This window comes from Ambystoma mexicanum, chromosome 4q (assembly GCF_040938575.1).
Source record: "Ambystoma mexicanum isolate Mex_15411 chromosome 4q, UKY_AmexF1_1, whole genome shotgun sequence".
Taxonomy (NCBI): domain Eukaryota; kingdom Metazoa; phylum Chordata; class Amphibia; order Caudata; family Ambystomatidae; genus Ambystoma; species Ambystoma mexicanum.
Window position 1 is genome coordinate 956266894 of NC_090928.1, and position 25334 is coordinate 956292227.

General features: G+C 46.2%; 1 long non-coding RNA gene across 4 annotated transcripts in view; it reads right to left on the bottom strand.

The window, feature by feature from the left end:
• The window catches only part of LOC138468095 (uncharacterized), a 108412-nt gene that overhangs the window by 79422 nt on the left and 3656 nt on the right, over positions 1 to 25334 (bottom strand). For all 4 annotated transcript variants that reach the window (XR_011268200.1, XR_011268199.1, XR_011268201.1 and 1 more), the window contains exon 2: positions 22313 to 24552. This is a non-coding gene — a long non-coding RNA (uncharacterized lncRNA). The remainder of the gene's footprint in view (positions 1 to 22312; positions 24553 to 25334) is intronic.

Consider the following 25334-nt stretch of genomic DNA (forward strand, 5'->3'; position numbering starts at 1 on the left):
GGGAGAGCACATATCAAATGGAATACTTTGGCGTGAATGATGAACTAGCAGAGGTCATCAGGCTGTGAAAGCATTAAGAATATTCAATTTAGGTGTAAAGGCTAGTGACCTATGCTTCTCTGCCTGATTGCCAATATCAATTTTAGGTGACCCACTGCCTGTGCACCCCGCTAGCGACCTTTACTCTTGCGCCCTGATTACTATAATCAAATTTAGCTGACCCACTGCCCGTGCACCCTACTAGCTACCCAGGCTGATGCTGTGTTTGCATTAGAGCACTGCCTGCCTGCACTGGATTATTGCTCCCAGTCCAGGTGCCTAGACAGCTCACTGAACTCTAGCTCTACCCACCCAGCACCCACTAATATAATGCTAGCACTCCTCACCATCATCATGTTCCCTTTTTGTATAGTCCCTAATGTTACACCATGCACCAGAGGACACTTCATCAAGGTTGGCGATGGATTAGTTAGGCCAGGTTGTCCATGCCACTTCCCCATCCCCTGCCCCACCCCTTTCCTCCCCACACTCCCCCCTTTCCCCATACCATCTCCTCAGGCCCACACTACGCCCATCACCATCAAGAAGGCAGCAACCTCAGACATCATGTGCCTTAGTCCCAACCCACCTACATACAATCACACCATACCCATCTGCATTAATGACACAACCACACCCATCCTGGGCATTGAAAGACTCAATAGACTCATGTCTAGAACCAAAATGTCCCTACGAGCTAACTCACTCACCACTTCACCCAATACACTGACCAAACTAAACACCACGCCCACTAACTTCCAACACAAAAGATTCCACAACGCACCACTCAAACACCTAACCAATAAGAAAACCACTGACTCTTCCCCCATCAAAGGTAACACACCACCACCTGCCCCTACCTCCACCCTCAAAACTACACTCATCAATGCCCGCTCACTAGGTGCCCATGCTATAGATATCCATGACCTCATTGTAGACCAACACCTTGATATGCTGGTGGTCACTGAAACCTGGCTTCACCCAGCAGCAGGACCGCTTCTAGCCCTTGCTATTCCCCCAGGATTCAGCATCCTGAGAACAGACAGGACAAATACCCAAGGAGGCGGAGTTGCCATAATAGCCAAAACCACCCTGGAAATCAGAGCATGCCCAATAGAACAGATACAAGGTTATGAACTCCTACTAGTCAAGTATACCTCCAACCCCAAAAGCACCACCAACCTACTAGTGGTGTACAGATCACCCAACAAAAACACACACCCTGACTTGGACATCCCACTACTCCTAATGCCCCTCATCAAGCCTAAAACCAAATGCATAGTCCTCGGTGACTTTAACCTAGGATACAATGACCCCCTCGACTCAGAAGCATCTACATTTTATACAGCCATGTCAGAGATGAACTTCATACAACTGGTAGATAAACCCACCCACTCAAAAGGAAGAACCTTAGACTGGCTTCTTGTAACGCTCACCTGATTCCCGTAGAGGCGCCGGTCTTGACTGGGCGTATACCGTATCTTCAAAGGTGATGAGTAACCCACGGCTGGCTCTTTAGGCTGGACCTCTGTGCACTGTATGTCTGGCTCGAAGGGTAAGATGTCTGCAGATAGAAAATGTGGGATTAATGAACTGGGTTATTGAATGTCTCTCTCTTCTTCCCTTTCTCTTCTCCTGTAGAACCCCAAAGGTTAACGCTCTCACCTTAGGTAAGTGAACGCCGTGCTCTCCATCTGCCGCGAGGCAGGGTGCTGTAACCAGTTTCTTCACTGGATAAGGGGAGCAGGCCTCTTGACTTCAGAGGACTGCTGTCCGTCGTTTACTGCACGAACGGTAAGTTTCGAGTAATTCTAATGTCTTTAAAGTCTTTAGTAATGATGTCTCTTGTTTTGCAGGGTTCCGGTGATGGCGGATGGCGGGCTGAAGTGAGTTGAAGATGGAGCCCGTGTGATGAATAGAAGCGCCTGGAAGCACGTAAGTAAGCGCTTGTTGCCTGCTTCACGATGCGCTCTAACTGTCTTTTTATTTTGCAGGTACAAGTTCGGGGCGGCTGCAGGGTGCCGGAATACCCACTGGGTTAGATGTGGAAAGGAGTAATGGCACGTGAGTATTAAAGTTCCCCAATGTCTTTAAACGCACCTTGTTTTGTCTTTCAGATGCGGGATGCAGCGCCGAAGGCCTCCGGAGCGTGCGAAGAGTTGGTAAGCTTTTGTCTTTCAGATGCCGGAATGCAGTGTGAAGACCTCCGGAGCGCACGAAGAGTAGGTAAGCCTTTGTCTTTCAGATACCGGAATGCAGCGCGAGGCGTTGGTGACAGCCGATGGACCAGGTAAGTGAAGAGCTGTCACTGAAGACCGTAATGCTAACCTGTTCTTTCTTGTCTTTATAGGTGTTGCTGAAGACTGGATTCAGGATGGTAAGCCTTTTTCCTTAGGCCCAGGATCAGATGCAGAAGACATGATGAGCGTTCTGCTGCTGAGGATGCAGAATAACGCAAAGCAAGATTCATCCATCGGGTGTGGTTTAAATAGCCTCCTGTAGTGCTTAGGTGTCTCCTTCCACAGCCACGCCTAGGTAAGAAAAGAGTTCCTGCTTTCCAGAAGAGTTCCAGTGTTCTGAATCTAGGGAGTGGCTCCTGCCCCACCCAATAGGAAAAGTAGTTCCAAACAGAAGAGGATCAGAGACTCAACTGGCAGGCAAGTAAGCAGCATGGTCTGCTGCAGGTAAGTCCACCCAAGCATTATGAGCCCGGCGCTTCCAGCGCTGGGACAGGGCATATTTATGAGCCTGGTGCCACTGGCGCCAGGACTTGGTCCAAAAGGTCCCAATTGGGACTGGTTGGCACTCGGAACCTGGGTTATGGATCTGCTTCCAAGGGAGTTGGGAAAACCCTGACCTTTTGGAAGCAGAGATCATGACACTTCTCACTCTTATCTCTCTAGTCACCATTGACTCCATCCTCCCAGTCAATTGGTCAGACCACTATGCAATTAACTTCACCATAGACAATGCCAGTACCGAACACATCACCCCTAAAAAACCAGAAACATTTGAGACTAGAAATATCAAAAAGCTCTCTTCCGACAAACTCACTCCAGCCCTGAGTGCCTCCTTTGCCCATATGGTTCTAGGCACCAACAACCCCTCCTATCTAGCAGAACAATACCAACAATGCCTCACCCAAACTATCGACCTACTTGCACCCATCACCACTAAAACCCGTAGACCTGATAAACGCTCCTGCTTTTGGTTTAATGAAGAACTTATAGCCTTAAGACGCACTAAAAGATCACTTGAACACCTCCATAAGAAAAACAACACCCCAGAATCGGCATCAGCCTTCGCTGAAACCAACAAAACTTACAAATCAGCAATAATCACTCAAAAAGCCAATGCCTTCAACCTCCGCATTGCTAACGTGTCCTCAGACAGCAAAGAACTCTTTACCATTCTTAGAGAGCTCGAAAACCCCTGTCAAATCTCAGCACCTTCAAACGCTAGCAAAGACTGGTGCACCACCATTCAAAACGCACTCTCATCCAAAATCCTCCTACTACCAAACAAAATCGATAGTAAAAAAACACTCCTAGCTGACAAAACTCCACCCACCATATCAACGACCATCTCAAACGCCACTACTGGTCCCCCATTCCAATTCTCACCAGTGACTAACAAAGAAGTTTTCGACACTATAATGAAACTCAAAGCCTCCAACTGCAAGGAAGACCAATTCCCATCCCATCTAGTGAAACTATGCGCCCCCACTCTCACACCTATCATCACTGAATTCATTAACGCCTCCTTCCTCACACACACAGTGCCCACCAGTATCAAAAAAGCTTGGGTGACACCACTTCTAAAAAAACCTTCCCTGGACCCAACAATACCCACTAACTACCGACCCAGTACAACGGTCCCATTTCTCCTAAAAATAATCGACAAAATAGCCTACTGCCAAATTCAGAACCACTTGGAACAACATCACCTACTAGGAGACCGCCAGTCAGGTTTCCGTCCCAACCACAGCACAGAGACAGCCCTCCTTGATCTGAAGATCCAAATGGATGCCACCAGAGAAGCAGGTAAACTCTGCCTTCTGATGCTCTTGGACCTCTCAGCGGCCTTCGATCTGGTTGACCACGACAAACTCTGTAACACTCTAGCAAACAACTTCAACCTAGCTCAGAACGCTACCAACTGGATCAAATCCTTCTTGGCTGACAGGACTCCCAGAGTATCCATCGGCAAAGAATCAGCAGACCCAGTGCCTGTCCCTGCAGGTGTGCCGCAAGGCTCCTGCCTATCCCCCACTCTGTATAATGCCTACACCAAGCTATTATTTGCAGCCTTGGATGCCCTGGGAGTCATCTATACTAACTTCGCCGATGACACCCAAATCCTCATTCCTCTCACAGGCAACCATGAACGAGACTCCCTCCTGGTTAACCAAATCTACTCACTCATCCAAAACTGGATGGCTAACAACAGCCTCTGTCTCAGCGACGACAAAACCGAGCTCCTCATACTAGGCTCCTCCAGCAAAATCAACACCCTTGAGCCCGCCTTTAAATCATTCACCATCGATGGAACCATAATCCCTGTTCTTAAACAAGTCAAGACCCTCGGCATGTACTTAGATGCCACAATATCCATGTCTAAACAAGTAAACACATTAGCCTCATCCACTTCCTACACCTCTAAACTCATCTCCCTCAGCCGTAAATTCCTCTCTACCAACAACTGTGTTACTCTAGCCAGAGCACTCATACTGTCTAAGCTAGACTATTGTAATATCCTATTCCTTGGCACCTCCAAAGCCAACATAGCTAAACTTCAACTCATGCAAAACAAAGCCCTCAGAGCAGCTCTAGGCATCAAAAAATCTGAACATATATCCAACACCAGAAGAGACCACCACTGGCTCCCCATACAAGCCAGAATTCTATTTAAAACCCTGAGCATCACCCACAAATGCAGGGCTAACAAAGCGCCCAAATACCTCAACAACACAGTCATGATGAAGCCCCAGACCAGACTCCTCAGGTCCAACAAAAACGCATTCCTTGAAACCCCAGATGCAAACGAGAGAAAGCAGGGGGCAGCAGCTTCAAAACACTGGCCCCCAGACATTGGAATGCGCTACCTACCCACATTATGAATGAAACCTCATTCCCCAAATTCAAAAGCCTTTTGAAGACTTGGCTCTTCAACAAGTTCTAACTGAACCAGTGCACTAATCCCCTCCAATCAACTATTTTACCTGACTGCTTTGTATATTAGTGTATATTATTGATTCCTATTATTGTACATTTTTGATTGTTATACCTTTACACCTCTATGTTCATTCTAAGATTGCATTATCCCATTGTCTGTAACTACGCCGTGATACCCCCGGGTCTGGGCGTATAACAAATGTAATAAAATAAAAATAAATAAAATAAAAATAAAAATAAAGGCTTAGCGACAGAGAGCGTTAATGAAAAAGCCTGCAAATGCAGCCATGATAGCACTACTACGTACCAGCGATACACAGTTTGAGCTCTTGTATGCACGCCCCGCAGCAGGGCAGGAATCAACATGAGATGAGTGCAAGGATCACATACGTTTCATTTCTTTATAGTGTCAGTTGTACCTGGTGCCTTAAAGTACTTTTTGGGGTAAGGGTAGACCCATAGTCAAGGATTAGGTGGCCGGAGAGTTGTGTAAATGTTAGGAATAATAAAAAAAAGTATAGATCTTTGTAAGCTCTCACCTCTGTTTTGTAATAGAGTGCAGAGCAGGTCTGGCGGAGCGCTTCTCACTCGATCTCCGATGTTATGGGGGTGGCCACGGAATGGGTTAGGACGGACAGGCCACAGACAGGCGATAGGCCTTTTGAGCCCGGCCTTTGCAGATCAGGCCGGCTACAGCCTTCCGGTTCTTCCAGAATGATGAAATAGAATAAAGGGCCCAATGAGCCTTCAGCGCTCGGAGAATAGGCATTGCTAGGCAACGTAGCAACCTAGCATGGCGGCGGCCAGCTTCAATTTCTCTCTGGCAGATATAGACAATAGCAGCTAATTCAACGACGCTGCTTACGGACTAGATCTCCTCTCGTATGGCGATGTAAGACTCCTGGTAGGCTGATGGTGCTCCAGCAAGCACACACAGCAATATCTTGGTGTCGGTAGTGGTCGACATCTTCACGCGCCACAGATCAGATGATTTGCAGTCAGGATGGGCTGCAGCCCTCCCCCTCCACCCTCGTGGAACGGTGTGGCTCCGAATGAGGCCACAGACAGGCGATCAGCCTTTTGAGCCAGGTCTTTGCAGATCAGGCTGTCTACCGCCTTCTGGTTCTCCTGGAACGACAAAATAGAATTAAGGGCCCAATCAGGCTTCAGGGCTCGGGGAATAGGCGTTGCTAGGTAACGTAGCAACAAAGCATGGCGGCAGCCATCTTCAATTTCTCCCCAGCAAATATGGACAATAGCAGCTAATTCAGCAAAGTAGCTTACAGACTCGATCTCCTCTTGTACGGTGATATAAGACTCCAGGTAGGCTGATGGTGCTCCAGCAAGCAAACACAGCAATACCTTGGTGTCGGTAGTGGTTGGCATCTTCATGCGCTGCAATTCAGCTGATTTGCGGTAAGGATGGGCTCCAGCCCTCCCCCCTCCTCCCTTGTGGAGAGGTATGCCTTCTCTTTGTTGTCGGGTCAGCAACAATTATTCAGGAGACAGGACAAAGTCATACAGGTGCCGCAGAAGTGTGCCTTGTGGAAGGTGAATATGAGACATTCGTTATGAAAAGATTCTCCAAGCATTATTCAGCCCAAACAGCAGAGCTCATAGCGCTCATTGAAGCGCTGTGGGTGTCAGAAGGATGCCATGTGACCATCTATTCCGACTCAGTTTACGTCACCACAACAGTGCATGCCAATCTGTCACAGTGGAGGGGGTGGGGTTTCTGGAGAGCAGACAGTTCCCCAGTACAACATACCGTATTGCTAGACATATTGATCTCAGAAGTGTCCCAAACCTCTGTAGTGGTGGTCATTAAATGAGCCACCTATACTAACAGCACAGACGAAATCTCACTGGAGAATGTAGCCAAAAAGGTGGCTTATCTCCCGTTACCCGCAATTGCCAAGTACGTGATAACCACACGCTCAACTTATCAACAAGACACTGCATATACAGCATTGCCCATCGCACAGCTTTTCGAACTGCAAGGCATAGCATCACCTACGGAGAAAGAGCTATCAGTGAGGAGGGGTTTCAAACAATACCCGACTGATTTGTTGTGGTGATAAGAGTGCACTGGCAAGACAGTAATGCGGTACAAACTGTTGATGATATTTTTTGCTCAGCTCCACCACCCCCCTCCACAGATCAAAGCAATACATTGCAGCAGGCATACAGGAAGATTGGTTTATTCCCAATCTTCAGGAGCACCTCATGAACATGATCATACGCTGCACTACACGTCTAACATTCAGCACAGGCATGACGCTCCAAACCTTACAGGGCACTTGCCTCACACTATTGGGCCGTTCTGCAAGCTACACATATGTTGCGCCGACATGGGAGAAAGGTGCAATGGGTCCCGATATTTGATTGTTGTGGTCTGCCAATTCTCACGGTCTGTTGAGGAAGGACATTATGCACAGCCAAATGCCAAATGTGCCCCCAAATTCCTTGTTTTGGAGGTCTTCCCTCGATGGGGCATGTGCGATGTGCGAAGGTCTGATAATGGCACACATTTTTTCAATGAGATCTTTAAAGAGATCACAGCTTTACTTGTCATTGAGCAATGGATGTGTTTCATTTATCACCCCCAGGCCAATAGTGTTGTGGTGAGGATCAACAGCCTTCTCAAGAGCAAACTATTAAACTTTGTACCACATTGAAAACAAACTGGGTGCATTGCTTGTCCTTGGCCCTGTTCAGCGTATGCACACAACCCAGCAAGGACCATCATCTACCACCCCACAAAATGGTGACTGGTCGGTGCATGTGTACACCCGTATCCCCTGTCAGGAGGGCCTCAGATGTCCATAGGGCAGTGTTAGGGAGAATTCTCTGTTTAGGCTGAATCTCCTAACCTAGTGAGTCCCCAAGCAGCTTTGCTGGATTTTTGGGGTTTATTTTTTTCTCCTGCCAAGAGTGAGACTCTTTTACCCTCACTCTTGGACATGATTTGAGTGTGTTTCTTTGGATCTAGATGTGTTTAATGGGCTATAGGGTCTTTTACCCCATAGGGCTTCATGTGTTTTTGTGATGTGTGTTACACAGCACCCTCAGTGCAGTGACACAGGGGTGTCATAGTGACCCCCCAGTATAGACTCCATACCCTGGGATTGACTACTGTCTCCCAGGGCATGTAAAGTCACCATTGACTTTACTAGTCTTAAATTCTGAACAGAACCAGTACAAACCATCATATTGTGGACGTACTGGCTGGGGCAATTCGATTGCCCCAGGATTTGTTAGTCGAGGGGGCACGTCTCCGTCCCCCCCGATCGAGTTTCGGCTGGTGGCAGTGGATACTACTTTTTATATTCAACCGCAAATATTTTCCTATGGGATTTCCCATTGTTTTAGGCTACTATCTTTATATAATTATTTACGGTAGCCTCGAACATACCGCCGATTTATTTAATTAATATTAATTCTCCGGTTGGTATTTTTTGCCAAAACTTGATTCTAAAATGGCATTTGTGTTCTCTTCTGTGACTCCAACCCAAGTCGAGCCCTTTGTTCCACTTTTTGGCGGCTTCTCCAGAGAAGACCTCCAAAGTGGTGCCGCTCTGTCTGGGGTACTTAGGAGGGGTGGAGGGGAATTTAGGCACCCTGGACTGAGTTGCCTAGGCAACTCAAGTCGCACTCCATCCTGATTGGCCCAAGTGGTGAGCCGGCAGGCTCACCACTTAGCATGTTTGAGTGACAGCTAGGCTGAGTGAATGGGGGTTTGCTGCATAAAAGCAGGGCTTTGGGGACTGGAACTTCAGAAGTCGCCACAGGACCTAAGAATCCGATGAGGGAGAAGCTGAGCCGACCTGCCATGACACCACCACCGGTGGAGCCCTGCGGGACTGCCTCACCACTTTTTCCAACGACAGAGAAGATCTCCCGCCGGAGAGTCTTCTTCCTTTGACTGGTGGGGATAACCAGTTTCACCGTCTTTTCGCCTTCCCGACGTACCTCGTGACCGCCTTGCCTGTGCCAAGCACCCCGGCAACCAGGATACCACGTTTTACCACGACCGCGAAACAAAGGTACCACCTTTAAACGGAAAACTCCACGGCTGGTTTCTTCCCTGGTAGTGCAACGACCTTCATCTTTCCTCCAAGTCGAGATCTTCTCTTCCCCTGGATGACGACGCAACTTGCACCCACTACCAGGAACAACTGCCACCGCTGGAGGATCCTTCCCACTTAAGGTACCGTGTCCCGCCTGGCTTCCCTTGCTACCGACTTTACGGGGTAGATTTAGCCCCCGGCTTTCAAACCTGGGTTAGCCTGGGACACCCTGGCTAAACTTTCCTAAGCCTCTCTAAACTATTTTTGAACCCTCTGCAAGACTTTCTAAGCCTAGTGTAACTGTGAGATCTTGGGCGCATTTGTGCTCTGCTCTCTCTAAGAGGGGCTCAGCCTTTGGACTTTGGCTCATCAGTGACTTTTTTGCTCTTCTGCCTTGCTAATAGAGTTCCTGAATCTTAGAGTGGTATACCTTTCCATAGTCTTTTTCCCTCCCTTTCTCACAAACTTATTGGAGTGCCATCTAGTTAAGCGCTCACCTCTGTATAAAAATAAGTGGTGTTTTACAGTGACTTATCTGATAAGGAAAAAGGGGTGTATATATTATACTAGAATATTTTACAATAAGAGTGCTGGAGTGTTTTCAACAGTGTGTTTTTAAATAAATAATTATATACTTTGATACCAAAGCTCTGGTCAGTGTTTGCTTGTATTATTGTATCTGAGTGCCTATTGTGTATACTTTGCATACTGCCTAACTCTTCTTGAGGGAAGTCTGACTGCTCAGCCACAGCTACCAGGTAAATCTGGGTGGTACAGACTGCTACCAAGTGGGTTTACTGCCAACACCTGTAGTCTTAAATCTTTTGCAGTGGTCCCTAAGGGAACTGCACAGGCTTCTGCCTAACACTGGTGTACAGCGGTGGGATTTGTATTGAGTATACACTTTAGAGTGCTTGAGGATACCTTAGTACAACTAACCACAAAGCTTAGCAATGAAAAAGTAATTTCTCTAACATGTCAACTATGGAAACTTATAGTCAAGAGTCCCTTGCTACAAAAACTGCTGATTGTTTAAGAGTATTATGTAAGCATAAGAACCTCCTGACTAAAGGCAAGAAAATGGAATTAATAGAAAGGTTGTTAGGTAACCAAAGTCTGGATGATGTTTCTGAGGAACCTACCATGACAGAAAATGTAGACAACAGTATAGAAATTGATATTGATCACAATGTTGATAATCTTGAGGAAGAGTCAGAAGAGGAGGGTGAGGCTGCTGTGACTGTCCCCCCTAGGCCTCTGTCTGCTCTACCTGCTGTACCTACTGGGCCTTTGCCAAGTCCCACACTTAGTCCTCAATATCTCAAATTAGAGAAAATGAAACTTGAACTAGAGTTCAAGAGACTGAATACTCTGGCTGAACAGAGACATCAGGAAATGAATCAAGAACTAAGGCTAAGGGAAATGAAGCTCAAGCATGAGCTAGAAATGAAGAAATTATCTGTCGAAAATGCTTCTCTCTCTGGCTCCTCTAGAAGTTCCAGTCCTAAAAGACCCCGGATGCCTAAAGAATTGGTTGGTATGTATGAGCCTAAGTTGGATGTGTTGGATTGGTTGTCTTTGTTTGAATATAAGCATGGGCTCCAGAACATCACAGGAAATGACTTACTCACCTGGTTGTTCTCTAGTCTTCCCCCTGTTGCAACTGATGTGGTAATGGAGTTGGGGGAGGAGGATAGGAAAGAGTATGAATGTGTGAAACTAGCTCTGATAGCTAGGTTTGGGAAGACCCCTTCCCAGTATCTTAAGAGGTTTAGAACCCTCAAAAAGCATGATGGTACCCCTTGGGCTACCTGGGTGAGTGAAGGGTTGAAAGACTTAGAGGGATGGATTAAGGGTTACAAGGTGAACACTTATGAAGGTATGAAAAATCTTTTTATGTTGGAGTCAATTTATGATGCCTGCTCTCCTGAGCTCAGACAGCACTTGGCTGATTCAAAGGAACTAGATTCCAGAAAACTAGCTAAGGCTGCTGACTTGTGGGTTGCCAAAAGGGCCACTCACAAGGATTCAGGGGTCACTCAGAAAAAGGATGAGGGAAAGCAGCCACCTAAAGTGAATCCAGAGAATTCTAATACCTCCCATACCAAAGAGGGCCCCAAACAACAAAATAACCAGGGTAAGCTCCAGAGTAAACCAAATCAGGCTAGTGTACCTTCTGGTCAACAACCAGAAGGAGGTCAGAACAAGCCACCCTTTCAGAGAGCATTTGGACAATGCTATATCTGTAAGGCTACTGACCATATCAAAGGGGATCCCAGATGCAAGGGTAAACCTGCAGGTATCAGCACAGTCTCCTTAGACTTCACTCCTGAGGATGAAGTACAGATGGCTAGTGCCCACTTTGAACTCTTTGCTGAAGAACCCTTGGGTCATCAAGCAACTGTAAACTTAGAGCCTATGGGTCTGGTTATTCCCCAGAATAGGGTTGTGTATAACTCCCTACCTGTAAACTCTAAGGTGTATTATGTGGACAGTGTTCTTGTCAATGGCCAGGATACTCCTGCCAGGAGAGAAACTGGGGCCAGCAGAACAGTAGTGGATGAAAGCTTCTTTCAACCTGAGGATGTAGCAAAAGCACCCCAAAGGTCCCACTAAGATGTCTGGAGGCCCTGTCCAGATGGTTCCTATTCTACCAGCCCTCATTCAGTGTAACAACATGACAGTGAGGATCCCTGTCAGTGTTCGGACTGAGGTGCCTGGGAAAGTCCTGTTGGGGAATGACCTGAGAACTCTAGGAGTAGTGTCACATACCCCCAGGCCTCCCAGTATGGAGAACCGGAACCTAACCAAATTGGCTAGAGAGGCCACCTTAAGGGACCACTCTAAGCCTGTGGGAACCTCTACTGAGACCCCCACTACAAGCCCTGGTGTTAGTAAGTTGACCTCTAACCCAGGCACATTTCAGGCTAGTACAGTAGGGAAATGGGAGCCCCAACCAAGCTCCATCATTGTTCCACCAGTTTCAGAGTCTGTGACTCCCCTTGCTTCTGAGGAAGAGGTGGATAGACCTGCTGGGCCCCTACCTAGGCCTAAGAGAACTGGTAATTCTCAATGCTGGTGGAAAAGCAGGAAAGAAAAGTCTAAGGCCAAAAACCTTCAGACTGTTGGACCTTCTACTGAAGACCCCAACTCAAATCCTAGTATTAGGGGGGAAACTCCTAAAGTAGGTAAGGTTAGATCTAAGATGAAAGGGAAGCAGGTACATTGCCTAACCCCAACCCCTCCAACCAAGAGGCCTAAGACCCAACCTGCTCCCACAAGAGAGGTGGTGAGGAACCTTGGAGGCCCATCTAGATCTAAGGGAATCCTTTATAAGGACCCTTTGAAAAAGCCTAACACAGGTTCAGAAGTCGTAACAACTTCTGAGGGACTGGTCAACCAGATCCCCTATAACTTTAAAAAGACTGATGTTCCTCAAAGGGTTTGTAGGTCATATAGCTTACAAAGGAAAACCTTTGATTGGGCCATAGAACATAGGTCAAGGTGTCACCATCAAAATTCTGATGGACTCTCTAGGATGTATGTCATCGACTAGAGGTATGAGGTTCATCCAGGAGTGGATTAAATCCTCCTGTCCCTTAGTCTGGGGGGGGCGACAGTCTTCTGTCTTTGACTGGTGGGGATAACCAGTTTCACTGTCTTTTCGCCTTCCCGACGTACCTTGTGGCCGCCTTGCCTGTGCCAAGCACCCCGGCAACCGGGATACCACGTTTTACTACTACCGCAAAACAAAGGTACCACCTTTAACCGGAAAACTCCACGGCTGGTTTCTTCCCTGGTAGTGCAACGACCTTAATCTTTCCTCCAAGTCGAGATCTTCTCTTCCCCTGGACGACAACGCAACTTGCACCCACTACCAGGAACAACTGCCACCGCTGGAGGATCCTTCCCACTTAAGGTACCGTGTCCCGCCTGGCTTCCCTTGCTACCGACTGTACAGGGTAGATTTTGCCCCCGGCTTTCGAACCTGGGTTATCCTGGGACACCCTGGCTAAACTTTCCTAAGCCTCTCTAAACTCTTTTTGAACCCTCTGCAAGACTTTCTAAGCCTAGTGTAACTGTGTGATCTTGGGCGCATTTGTGTTCTGCTCTCTCTAAGAGGGGGCCAAGCCTTTGGACTTTGGCTCACCAGTGACTTTTTTGCTCTTCTGCCTTGCTAATAGTGTTCCTGAATCTTAGAGTGGTATACCTTTCCATATTCTGTCTTTTTCCCTCCCTTTCTCACAAACGTATTGGAGTGCCATCTAGTTAAGCGCTCACCTCTGTATGAAAATAAGTGGTGTTTTACAGTGACTTATCTGATAAGGAAAAAGGGGTGTATATATTATACTAGTAACTGTGTTTAGAATATTTTACAATAAGAGTGCTGGAGTGTTTTCAACAGTGTGTTTTTAAATAAATAATTATATACTTTGATACCAAAGCTCTGGTCAGTGTTTGCTTGTATTATTGTATCTGAGTGCCTATTGTGTATACTTTGCATACTGCCTAACTCTTCTTGCGGGAAGTCTGACTGCTCAGCCACAGCTACCAGGTAAATCTGGGTGGTACAGACTGCTACCAAGTGGGTTTACTGCCAACACGTGTAGTCTTAAATCTTTTGCAGTGGTCCCTAAGGGAACTGCACAGGTTTCTGCCTAACAGGCAGCAATGGTCTAAGGTGACAAATTCAAAGAGTATCTCATAACACTAACAAGTGCAATTAAATATGTCCCCCGACTGATTGCTTCGTTCTGACAAGAGGACACTGCAGACACTGCAAACATGACAGCAACAGGTTCCCCGCCCACCCAACCGCTGCAGCTTGGAGAATTGATTTACGGATGGAGTTTTGTCAGGTAATGGAACAACCCCGGATTTCATGGTCCCTACAAGGTATATTTTCAACCCCCCTTGCCATAAAGCTCAAGGGGCTCCATTATTGGATACATCTTTCGGATGTACGCAGGGTACCACCAGACAGTACACCATCACCTTGAGGACCCCCAGTCCCTGCTTCCCTACCTTAGCTTTAATTGTAAAGCCAGCCAGTATAACACATTTTGGCCCATATTTTATTCACGAACACACAAAGACAGTATCAAATGTATATTTATAAAATCTCTCTCTCTCTCTCTCTCTCTCTCTCTCTTTCTCCCTCTCTCTCTCTCTCTCTCTCTCTCTCTCCCTCTCTCTGCACCCCTTTCTCTCTTCCTTCTTTCTTTTGTGTGCATTATGTTTTCCTTTACAGGAAAGAAGACAATGGAACCAGTATCATCAGATACATCTGTATATGCTAGAAAGAATGTTAGCTATCAAACTATCCCTAGATGTTTATATTTGCATATATGTGCAGTATGCATTTTAGTGCAGTGTTATTTATATATTTTATGCTTTTGCTACAAATCTATTGGAGAAAAGCTTTTACGTGGGGAGATCACATAAAAGAGGGTAGAGGGCCAGTACATACTAAAAAAATCACCGACATCACTGAAACAGTTTTGCATAACATAAGTATTTATGATGATATTAGCAGTGGAAGCGTTGTCAGTAAACCCATGGGATCACATAAAAGGAGGAAATGGCATGCATAAAGGGCAAAGTACGACGCATACCATGGCATATGCTTTCATGCGATTGAAGATGTATGACACCCTGAAATGACAAATAGTTGGTACACAGATATGGGTGCGGTAGGGAGACAAATGGCAAATGGCAGTTGCTACATGTGTTCACTAATCCCACAAACTCCAGGGGCACCCAAGGTATTAGTACCACAGGAAGTACCAATTATAGAGGAACAGTGCCTGGTTCATCTTGCACTAGTTAGGATTAAAGGTGCCTTCCAGGCACTCACAGTATGACTAGAGCTCATTGATCTGCAATGTAGCGATAACACAAGAGACATTAAATGCCTGCAGCAGCCATATTTGGTGATCCAAGGACTTAAATATATAAACAGCAAATGACAACAAACTGCATTTAGTTGTCTGGCAGAAGGCCTCGTAGGATATGAAGAGTAGCTCCTGGCTTGAGTGGAAGCAACTTGCGCACAAATTTGAACAGAGCTTTTCGCTAAATTAACATGAATTGCAGGGATAGAAAAACAAGTCAAGGTACACCGAGAAGAAACCTATGAACTTTGCTTCCACAGCGAAGGAACGTTTTTTATGAAAAATGCCTACAGGACCCTCTTGATTTCAGACCTGAAGAAGTGCATGGCAGATGGTTTACTACTGGGTCTGTGGCCAACAAGAGTATTAATAATCCCAGACGACCACTTGCAAGTGGGGCCAATACCCGACACAGCCGACCATTATTCCTTCATTCGAGGAACATAATCAAGTGCTGCTACCAGAATTTCACATTCTGCCCAGAATAGGGCAATAAGAGATGTTGTGGAGGAAGAAGACATCATCACACTATCTATCCAGAGACTCAACCGTATTGCTCTGGGAAATTCCTGAAGAATACAGATTGTTCAGCTTAGCAGAAACATTCTTCACCTTGCTTTTGCTACCCGGCATACAGGCAGCAGCTGATGCAAAATGGCTACATATCGTACACTAGGAACTGGTTCATTTGACATAGAGCACTGATTTAACATCATAAAGGTTGAGCTGCATGCCCTAAAGCTAATGACAATGCAGAACAGGTGCATCCTCGATATGTTGACGGCAATGGAAGGAGAAGCGTGCTGAAAAATTTAGGATTCGTGTTGCACATTTTTCTCTGAAGATGTGGAGGACGGGTCATTGTCTCACATAATTGCAGCCGTACATGGTCTAGGAGTCCACATGAAGAAAGAAGGTGGTATCCACGGAAAGTATTCGTTCGATGTTGCATTTGACTGGTCCCTGTCTTGGCTAGGAGCCATCATGAATATGCTAGTGCCTATCACCGTGTTCATCTTGGTCATCTTCTGCATCTGCCAATGGGCCTTGAGTGTTGTGCCAAAGCGGCGCCTAGTAGGGCAATGATGATGGTGTTAATCGGGGATTCAGAAGTACCTTGCAATACAAAGAATAGTGAAATACAAACTGACCACACATCCCTCACATGATTCCCATTCCCTATGGAGATGAAGTGGACCGCTTATATCACACCACCATTGTCCCACTTCCCAACCCTGAAAACTATGAGGAAGTATGGGTGGATCTGGCAGGTGATGGTTGATGTATCTATATGACATGCAAGCCTGAAGAATATGCGTGATCAGGAGAAAGTTTGCGGTCGGTGTGCAGGACGTGGATACAATAAAGGGCACTCCACCATATGAGGAGGCAGTAAGAAGGGTAAATGAGCACATGCGTGGGGGGAGTTCATTACTGCAGAAGTAACAATTTAATGAGATGGGTAATGAATGACCCCATCCCACTCCTCTAGGCGCTTGTGGAAGATAAGTGATACACCAGGGCGGAGGGAGTAACCTAAGGGCCCTTACGCAATGATAATATTATGTTATTTGGCATTTATATAGCACCCTATATATCATTGGTATGATCTCAAAGTGCTTGTAGGTTGAACGCCGGACCGTAATCCAGGTGAGTGGAGAAAGTAGGCTAGAATACAGTGCTTGGGTACACTCAGTATGTGTGCAGCCAGTGTGATTTGCGTGATGGTGGCTGCATCCGAACACTAGGTGCCGTGGTAGTGAGAGATCAGTCAAATTAGTTCAGTCAGGTGGTTGGTCTCCGAGACTGCATTCTGGAGGCATTAGGCCTTTGTGGGATGTTTATGTGTGCAGCTAGCCTGATCTTTTCATGGGGCATAGTTGCATTCTGACAGGTTGTTGAGGTGTTCATGGAGAATTGTTTGTATGTGTGCAGCTAGGCCAAAATTGATTGAGGGGTATAGCTGCACTCTATTGTTTGTTGGTGTAAAGTACAGAGTGAGCATAGTGGAAGGAGAGATGAGTGACTGGAGTGGTTCATGTACTCTTTGCAGCCCACTGTTTGTGATAACTTTCTGGGTCTGGATGAGCTGGCAGTGATCGTCCTCATGGTTCACAATAGCAGTACTCTGAGCTAGATTCACAAGTTGGACCGGAGTAAGTTATGATTTGGATGGTCAGAGGGTCATTATTCTTAGGCTCAGCACTATGTGTCAGGGAGCCCATTTTCTGGGTTCCTTGTTGTAGTTTATGATGGGTTACAGGGTAGATCTTGGCAGGATACTGGTTATAGGTCAGGATATATCTCACAGTAAGGTAGTCCCACTGAGGCAGAGGTGCTAAAGGACAGGCTGGTCAGAGGCATTGTAGAGCCAACTCTTTTTAGTGCCTTGGGAGGGTTTGTTTCTTGGATATGTAGTCAGGCAAGGTATGGAGTGAATGGGTATGATCAACTTGATGGCACGAGAGGCTGATAGGCGTGCCTAGTAGTATTGGGAAGAGGAGAGTCAGCAGATGCATATCCAAGAGCCTGCAGGACACTAAAGCTGCCTACTGTGGCCTCACAGTTCCTAAATCCGCCTTGATGTTTTATTGGTCGGTTTGTGTGGTCCCTTCTCTCTGTATCCTAGGAACACTTTCTAGTTTAATGTCATTGAACTCCTGATTCTGTAATTTTGGTGAGTTTTGGCAGTCTTAGATGGTCCTATCATAGTGTACGGAAAAAGCCACGTTTTTAGAGCTTCAGGGAAGGCCATGCATTCTTGGGTGTGTCGAACGTGAGGGGGGAGTGAGTTCCAGAGAATTGGAGCCAAGGTTGAGTAGGCAGACCCTCCAATCCTGGTTGACTTGGAGGCTTGAATCACTAGTAAGAGGTGAGGGCTTAAACGTAGGTTGTGTGATGGGTGGTAGGGTGTAATGTTCTCTTGTAGGTATGCTGGGCCTGTCTTGTGCACTGCTCGGTGGGTAATGCATAAGATTTTGAAAGTGGCCCTTCGTCCAACAGGGAGCCAGTGAAGGCTGCAGAGATCGTGGGTGATTTGATCCCTGTGTCCTAGTGCAAGAACGAGTCTTGTTGCAGCATTTTGGGCTCTTTGGAGATTGTTAAGTTGGTATGCCGGTGTACCCAGATAGTTGGCATAGTCCAGTCTTGAAATAACAGTGGACATAAAAGCATCAAGTCTATTGGGGTAGGTGAGGTAAGGGAAAATGCATTTTATATGCTTGAGGTGGTAGTCACAGGATTTTAATACATTATTGATCTGATGGAAGAGGGTTAAACCCGAGTCCATAGTGCAGCAAGGTTTTTGACTATTTCAAAAGTAGTAGTTAGGGCAGTTTTTCTGAAGTCAAACTAAGGGCTTAGTAAAACCATTCAACTGAGGCAGTATGAAACTCCACTCTAGGTATAAGGCTGTACCACCTGAGTTCAGTATAGCGTAAAAAGAGCAGGCAGGCTTTTCTTAGGAGGGAGAGAGGGCTGTAGAATCATTACAAATGAAATTGTAATATGCAAAGTTTAGATGTTTAGATTTAGTGTGCGTACATAAACAGGCACCATTTTTGTAGCCAGAATCGAAGCATGGGGCCTGCACGGCCATGCAGTATTATTTGGTTTGTCACACATGGGCCGTGAGTCTGAAGGGAAAATCTGAACAGGCCCAAGCGCTGATGAGAAAGGCCCACACAGCTAACTTCCACAGAAACTCCCTTGTCTTCTACAAGTGCTGCCAATATGTTTATTCCAAGAAAGAATGTGCCCTGAAAAGTCACGAGACAGTGTTAGGCACTGTCATACACGTGTTATCACAAACAGGCCAGAGCAGACCATCGACCCCCACTCAGCCAGTGACGAGTTATGGACCCTGCAACCAACCCAGTCCCAAGACCCCTGAATTCTGAAGACACCAGTTGACCCCAGACCACCGACCATAAACCAAAGCTATAATATCCACGGGAGGGTGTGATGCTGGAAATGTATCGGGGGGACAGGGCCTCTGTATCCTTGTCCTTTACTGCTTTTTATCGTGTGTTCTGTTGTGTTTTCCATGCAGTTCATGTGGGACTCCTGGTGGTGCAGCTCTCTCTTTTCGTTTGGTGAACGGGCACATGGGATACCCTTATGGCACCCATTGGTAGGGATGCAACCCTGTGCCCCTAGTGTTTATTTTTTGGGCACCCGGGTGTGACCCACAGAGCAGGGTATGTGCTGGTGGCAGCTCTGTGCTGAATTTGACAGCTTCTCTGAGTATCCTCCATTTTGGGATACCCAGGCCCTGACATTGGGATCAGTTGATTCCTGATAGGAAACAAGATGGCCCCCATGGCCTCTTGCTTTCTGTTGCCTGTTACCTTGTTTTCCCAAAGTCCTGGGAAGTCCTGACTCTGTCCCTTCCCCCTGACCGGCTGTTGGGTGGAAGTTCCATATATGGTGTTGTTGTGAAGTCCAGGCCAGACTGGATGGAGCCTTCTCAACGACCGTATGTTGTGGGTACGCCTGTGGGTGGGACCTGGGTGAATGGAGTGTGTGACGAATATGCATTCTGTGTTGTGGGTGTCTAGTATCTAGTGGTTGACACAATGACTGAGCCAGCCCTGCCCGAAACCGGTATGAATGTAGTATGGAGTGTTGAATGGCTCGGTACTTGTGCCAATACACATAACTTGTTGTGAGTGTCTGGCGAGAAGTGAATGGCCTGAATGCACTGTGTGCCTGATTGGCTGCCTGCCTGCATGAATGCCCTTAGTCGTGATTGGATGATTAATTGTGACCCAGCAGAATGAATGGGAGATCAACAGTGTATCTGGGGACCTCTCACTGCTAGGAATCGTGTTCAGAAGCTGAAGTCCACTACAAAGAGTAACTGGAGTAGCTGAAGCTAAACCTTGAAGCCCTGCTGGACGAGAATAATTGCTGTTGCTCTCCTTCACAATCTGAAAGCTGCAGTGTCTCCAAGGACTGACCCAGAGAGGACCTGGTAAGGCGCCCTCTTTCCGTGCTACGAGGGACCATCGTGCACAAGCTGATCTTTGCCAAAGCTCCCTGGTAGACAGACCTACGACAGGCTGCCGACTGGAGACGGGGACTGCTGCGGAATCCCAAAGAGAAGCGTCCGGACTGTTGTCCACCACTATCGACGACCCCCGTCACCGACTGGAGCCGCCATGATCCCGTTTGCCTAAGAACTTCATTTGATCCAAGGACGCTCTCGTCTGCATCGCTGCCTGCTTTATCCCGCTGCAGAAGGCCCGACTGTCGACGCGCAGAGGAGCATCTGCCGGTGGGTTTCCCGCCACCTAATGACCACAGAGACGCCGACGACTCGACACTCTTGCTGGGCCACAGTTCTTCATCATCTCTTTGTAGTCCAGAACTATCGTCACCGAGGAGCCCTGCACGCCTCTTCCTTGCCGGACGCCAACGCTCCATCGTCGACGAGCACCGCTAGGAACGAAGCTGCCACTTCACCATCGTAGTTCACCCTGATCTCCGTCGGACGTTCGATGACCCGTGACTCCTGCCTTAATGGGAGGGCACTCAAGAAGGTCCTTCGATTCCCCGACGACGAACGCTACAATTCCTGGTACATTGGGGTTGTCGAACTATTGTAGAGGGAAATAAGACTCATAGAACAATATATGGACTGGGCTTGTGATACCTCTTTGCTTTACAGGTTACCCAGGTGGGGGGATCTAAACACAGAGCTGTGTTTAATGGGAGAGACCAGTATTCTGCCAGTAGTTCAACCGTCTTGCTTTCCTTCCTCTCTCTACTGCTGGTTTCCTCTTTATTGATCTGTGTGACATTTTGACAGTATAGTTGATGCATTTTAATGAGATCTGATAATATTTGTGGTACCACTCTAGAACTGTATATATTTACCATTGTTGATTTTCCGAGCACAAAGTGAGTTATTGTGATGGTGTACATAACCTTGAATATTAATTATATAAAGACTGTGTTTTAACAGTGTGTGGACATTCCTTTTTGGGGGCTTGGGGTATACACTGTACTTAATAACCAGCCTGCATCACCTCCTGAGAAGCTAGGCCTTGATTGCTGGACCACATACCAATAATAGAGAATCTTGGCTTGGGTCCTCTGTGTCTCTCTTCTACCATATAGAGAGCAGAAGTACAGACCACCCCCCTCCATCTTTACATAGGGCATCTTTCGATAGCTCCAGCACCCGGTCGGGGATCGCCCATTGACAGTTGAGCAGTCCCACCAATAAAATCCATTGTAACTCAAAATAGATACAAAAAATCGGGATTTAAAATACACATGCATCATGAAAACCATCCACATGGAACAAAGCATGCCTTTTTTGGCTATTTTTAAAAATGAATACCCCCTAAACAGTGCTTACAATACAATTCCCCCAACATTGGCTTCCAGCTATCGCCCACCATGTGCGAAGCTGTCGAAAGTCTGTTTGTTACATGTGAGCCAAATCTGCAACCCCAAACAACTATCTCCCTGTGACACCAGACATCACTGAACAGAAACACAAGTTATAATTATTTCACCGCAACATGGCGCTTTGACAGCCCTGATCAACACACATGTCTCAAGGCGGCAGACCGCTAACACTTCACATCTTTACAGTGAGCACAAATATGGCTGCTATTTAAAATAAATATTGTCACAACCAGTGCTAACAATACAATTACACAGTATGCATGTATTGGCTTGTAATTAGCTCAACCCTGCATTGGAGAGCTTGCAATAGCCTGCAGTCCCCTACAACTTATCGCTACAGTGAGCCCCTTAAAAACACAGGAGGAAGGAAACCTCAGGGGCAACACGTTTATCTTGGAAGCAAGTGCAACACAGGTTTGAATCCTGATCCCGTGCTTATAAACCACCTGCTGATATTAAGTGCGTTATAAAAGAACTGTTATATTTAACAAGCCCTACAGTGACACAGGGCTTTACAATACAGATGTCGTGCTCCCACTGATAGTATGTAATTATCTCTCCACCACTACACCCATGCTTCAAAAAGCCTGCAGGAACCAAATAATTTTAAACAGTCACAAAAAGCTTTCCATTTTACAAACATGCACGCATCAGGTTAATCAAACAAATTATTTTAGCACAGGCATTTTCCTATTTAAAAGGATTGGTTGCTTACCTTTTTCACACTGAATGGGTCAACACCTGGACAGTCGCTGTTGGAGTCTTCCAGTGAGCAGGGTTCTACCGAGAAGCTGAGCTTAGGGTTGTGTCTTCCTGCAATTGGCTCACGTGGATTCCAGCAATGTCCTGCGCTCAGCCAAAAAATGTCTAGCTTTAAAAAGAGGTCCTACTCTGTCTTATCCTAATGATACATTCTACTAGATGGGGAAGTCTAAGGCCTCTTTTATAGACCAAATTCCACCCAGGAACAGCAAGGTCACAGGGTGGGCAGGAGCCCAGCCCACGACCCCTACCCTACCAAAAAAATCTGGATTGAAAGTGGATTGCTACTGGATTTTCCCAAACATTTAAATCCTCTTTAAATCCTCTTTAACTCCAGAAACTCCCATTGTACTCAGTGGATTGCTTTTGGATTCCTTTTGGCTTCATGCACCCTGAAATATGTTAATTAGCAATCCTCAGTGGAAAACAATCCAAGCAATCCAATCCCCAAACAATCCACTAAAAATCCAAAAACAATCCAATCCCCAAACAATCCACTAAAAATCCAAAAACAATCCAATCCCCAAACAATCCACTAAAAATCCAAAAACAATCCAATCCCCAAACAATCCACTAAAAATCCAAAAACAATCCAATCCCCAAACAATCCACTAAAAATCCAATCCCCAAACAATCCACTAAAAATCCAAAAACAATCCAATCCCCAAACAATCCACTAAAAATCCAAAAACAATCCAATCCCCAAACAATCCACTAAAAATCCAAAAACAATCCAATCCCCAAACAATCCACTAAAAATCCAATCCCCAAACAATCCACTAAAAATCCAAAAACAATCCAATCCCCAAACAATCCACTAAAAATCCAAAAACAATCCAATCCCCAAACAATCCACTAAAAATCCAAAAACAATCCAATCCCCAAACAATCCACTATAAATCCAAAAGCAATCCAATCCACAAATAATCCACCCCCAAACTATAAAAATCCAAAAGCAATCCAATGCTCAATCCAGCAAAAATCCCAAAACAATGCAATCCCCAAACAATCCTATAAAAATCCAAAACCAGTGCCATCCCTAAATAAATCCAAAAGCAACAGATTACATCTGGCTTCCTTTTGGCTTAATGCACCCGAAATATGTTATTTATAAATCCTTCCTCGTAGAAATCCAAAAGCAATGCAATCCCCAAATAAACCTTTTGAAATTCAAAAGCAATTAATGTAGTCACCAAATAATACTTTACAAATAAAAAAAACAAAGCAATCCTCAAAATATCCTTTAACAATATAGGCATTGTTTCGGTTTATGAGCTGGACTTTTTTTTTTAGGAGTTTAACAAAAATAATGTTTACTATAATCCTGAAAAGAAATGCTTAAAAACACATTTGGCTCACCTTGTTGAATTGGGCTTTAAAAGCGTCACTGTGACTTAATTACTACCCATTTCACAGTGTTGCATTTTGAATTGCTTTTATAACAATAGTGATGACTTATTAGGTCACAGTCATTTAGGTAAAATGGCCATGAAAGTCAAGACCATTTAATGGCATATTAACTATATTTAAAAAGAAGCAACACATTTTTTTTCTTCCCACTATATTTATTAAAAAGAAGCAGAGGTTCAATCGGACACTGTGTACATAGCACAAAAACACGACTGTAGCAATCCCAAAAACGGGTGCTTACAATTTAAAAATAAAGGGTGAGAGGGGACCCAGAACCAGTCAGGTGGGATCCAGCCCAGGGAGCAAAGGTGAGAGGGGACACAGAACCAGTCCAGGGGGGGGTCACACGAGTATACAGGCCCAGCCCAGGGAGAAAGCAAGTCGGTGGGGTCCAGCCCAGGGAGCAAGGGTGAGGGGAACCAGAACAGTCCAGAAAGTCACACGAGTATCCAGGCCCAGTCCGGGGAGCAAGCGAGTCCGGTGGGGCCCAGCCACGGGAGAAAGTGAGTCCGGTGGGGTCCAGCCCAGGGAGCAAGTTTGAGAGGGGACACAGAACCAGTCCAGGGAGTCACACAATTATCCAGGCCCAGCCCAGAAAGCAAGTGAGTCAGGTGGGGTCCAGCCCAGGGAGCAAAGGAATGCCCAACTACACTGGTGTAGAAAAGACCAGGTCTGGCTCCTTCTTCATCCGGTAGTTCCCAATTTTATTTTGAAGGGCTTTTCTGTACTCGGATGCAGAGAGTATTGGAAAGCCCATTTCCCTGGCTTTAACATGGATAAATTCTGAAATGCAAAAAAAGATTTGTGTAAAAAGTTTTATAAGAGCAAGCAAAGTACAACTAGTCGCCGCTATAAACTTTATGAAACATAGCAACTAGGATGCAGGCTATGTGAGCAAAGCAGTTCATGATACGATCGTATATTTATATATCGTCTATACACAATGTGTTTCAAAGCGCTTCAAGGCAAGGGAGGGAACAAGGGAAAATACAATGACATTCTTACAGGCCATGAACAGTAAGGATGTGAAATTAACTATTGTACTCGGCCTGACGACAATTCAGATTGTGCTAAGACATAGATATGATATGGCATTTATAACGCGCCTATACACAAGTGTTTCAAGGCATGACGAGGCAAGGGAGGGGAAACTGAGGGAAGACAGACTACTAGGCCAGGTGACATTGAGATTGCGCAGGGGCAGGGGGAAGGGGAAAAGTGCATGGAGGGGGGGGGAGAGGGAAGTGTGGAGCAGAGGAGAAACGGATAAATAGAAAATAAATAAATAATAAAGGCAACAAACAGTGGTAGTGCAGCCAACAAGTGGCAAGTGCTGGGATAAGACAGCAGACAGGGTGTGTCTGATAAATGCATAAAGATAAAGGGCGGGGGGGCTGTATGGGTACAGATACAGACCCCAGTGCAAGGGGTAGCCCAGAGGTAGTGCGAGTGGGTGGCAGGGTGAGCAGGTACCAGGACTGGTCTAGATACCTCATCAGGTGTGACAGGGGAGAGGAAGGAGAGAAGAGGGGGGGCCCAAGAGATCAATTGTGAAGCAATGTGCG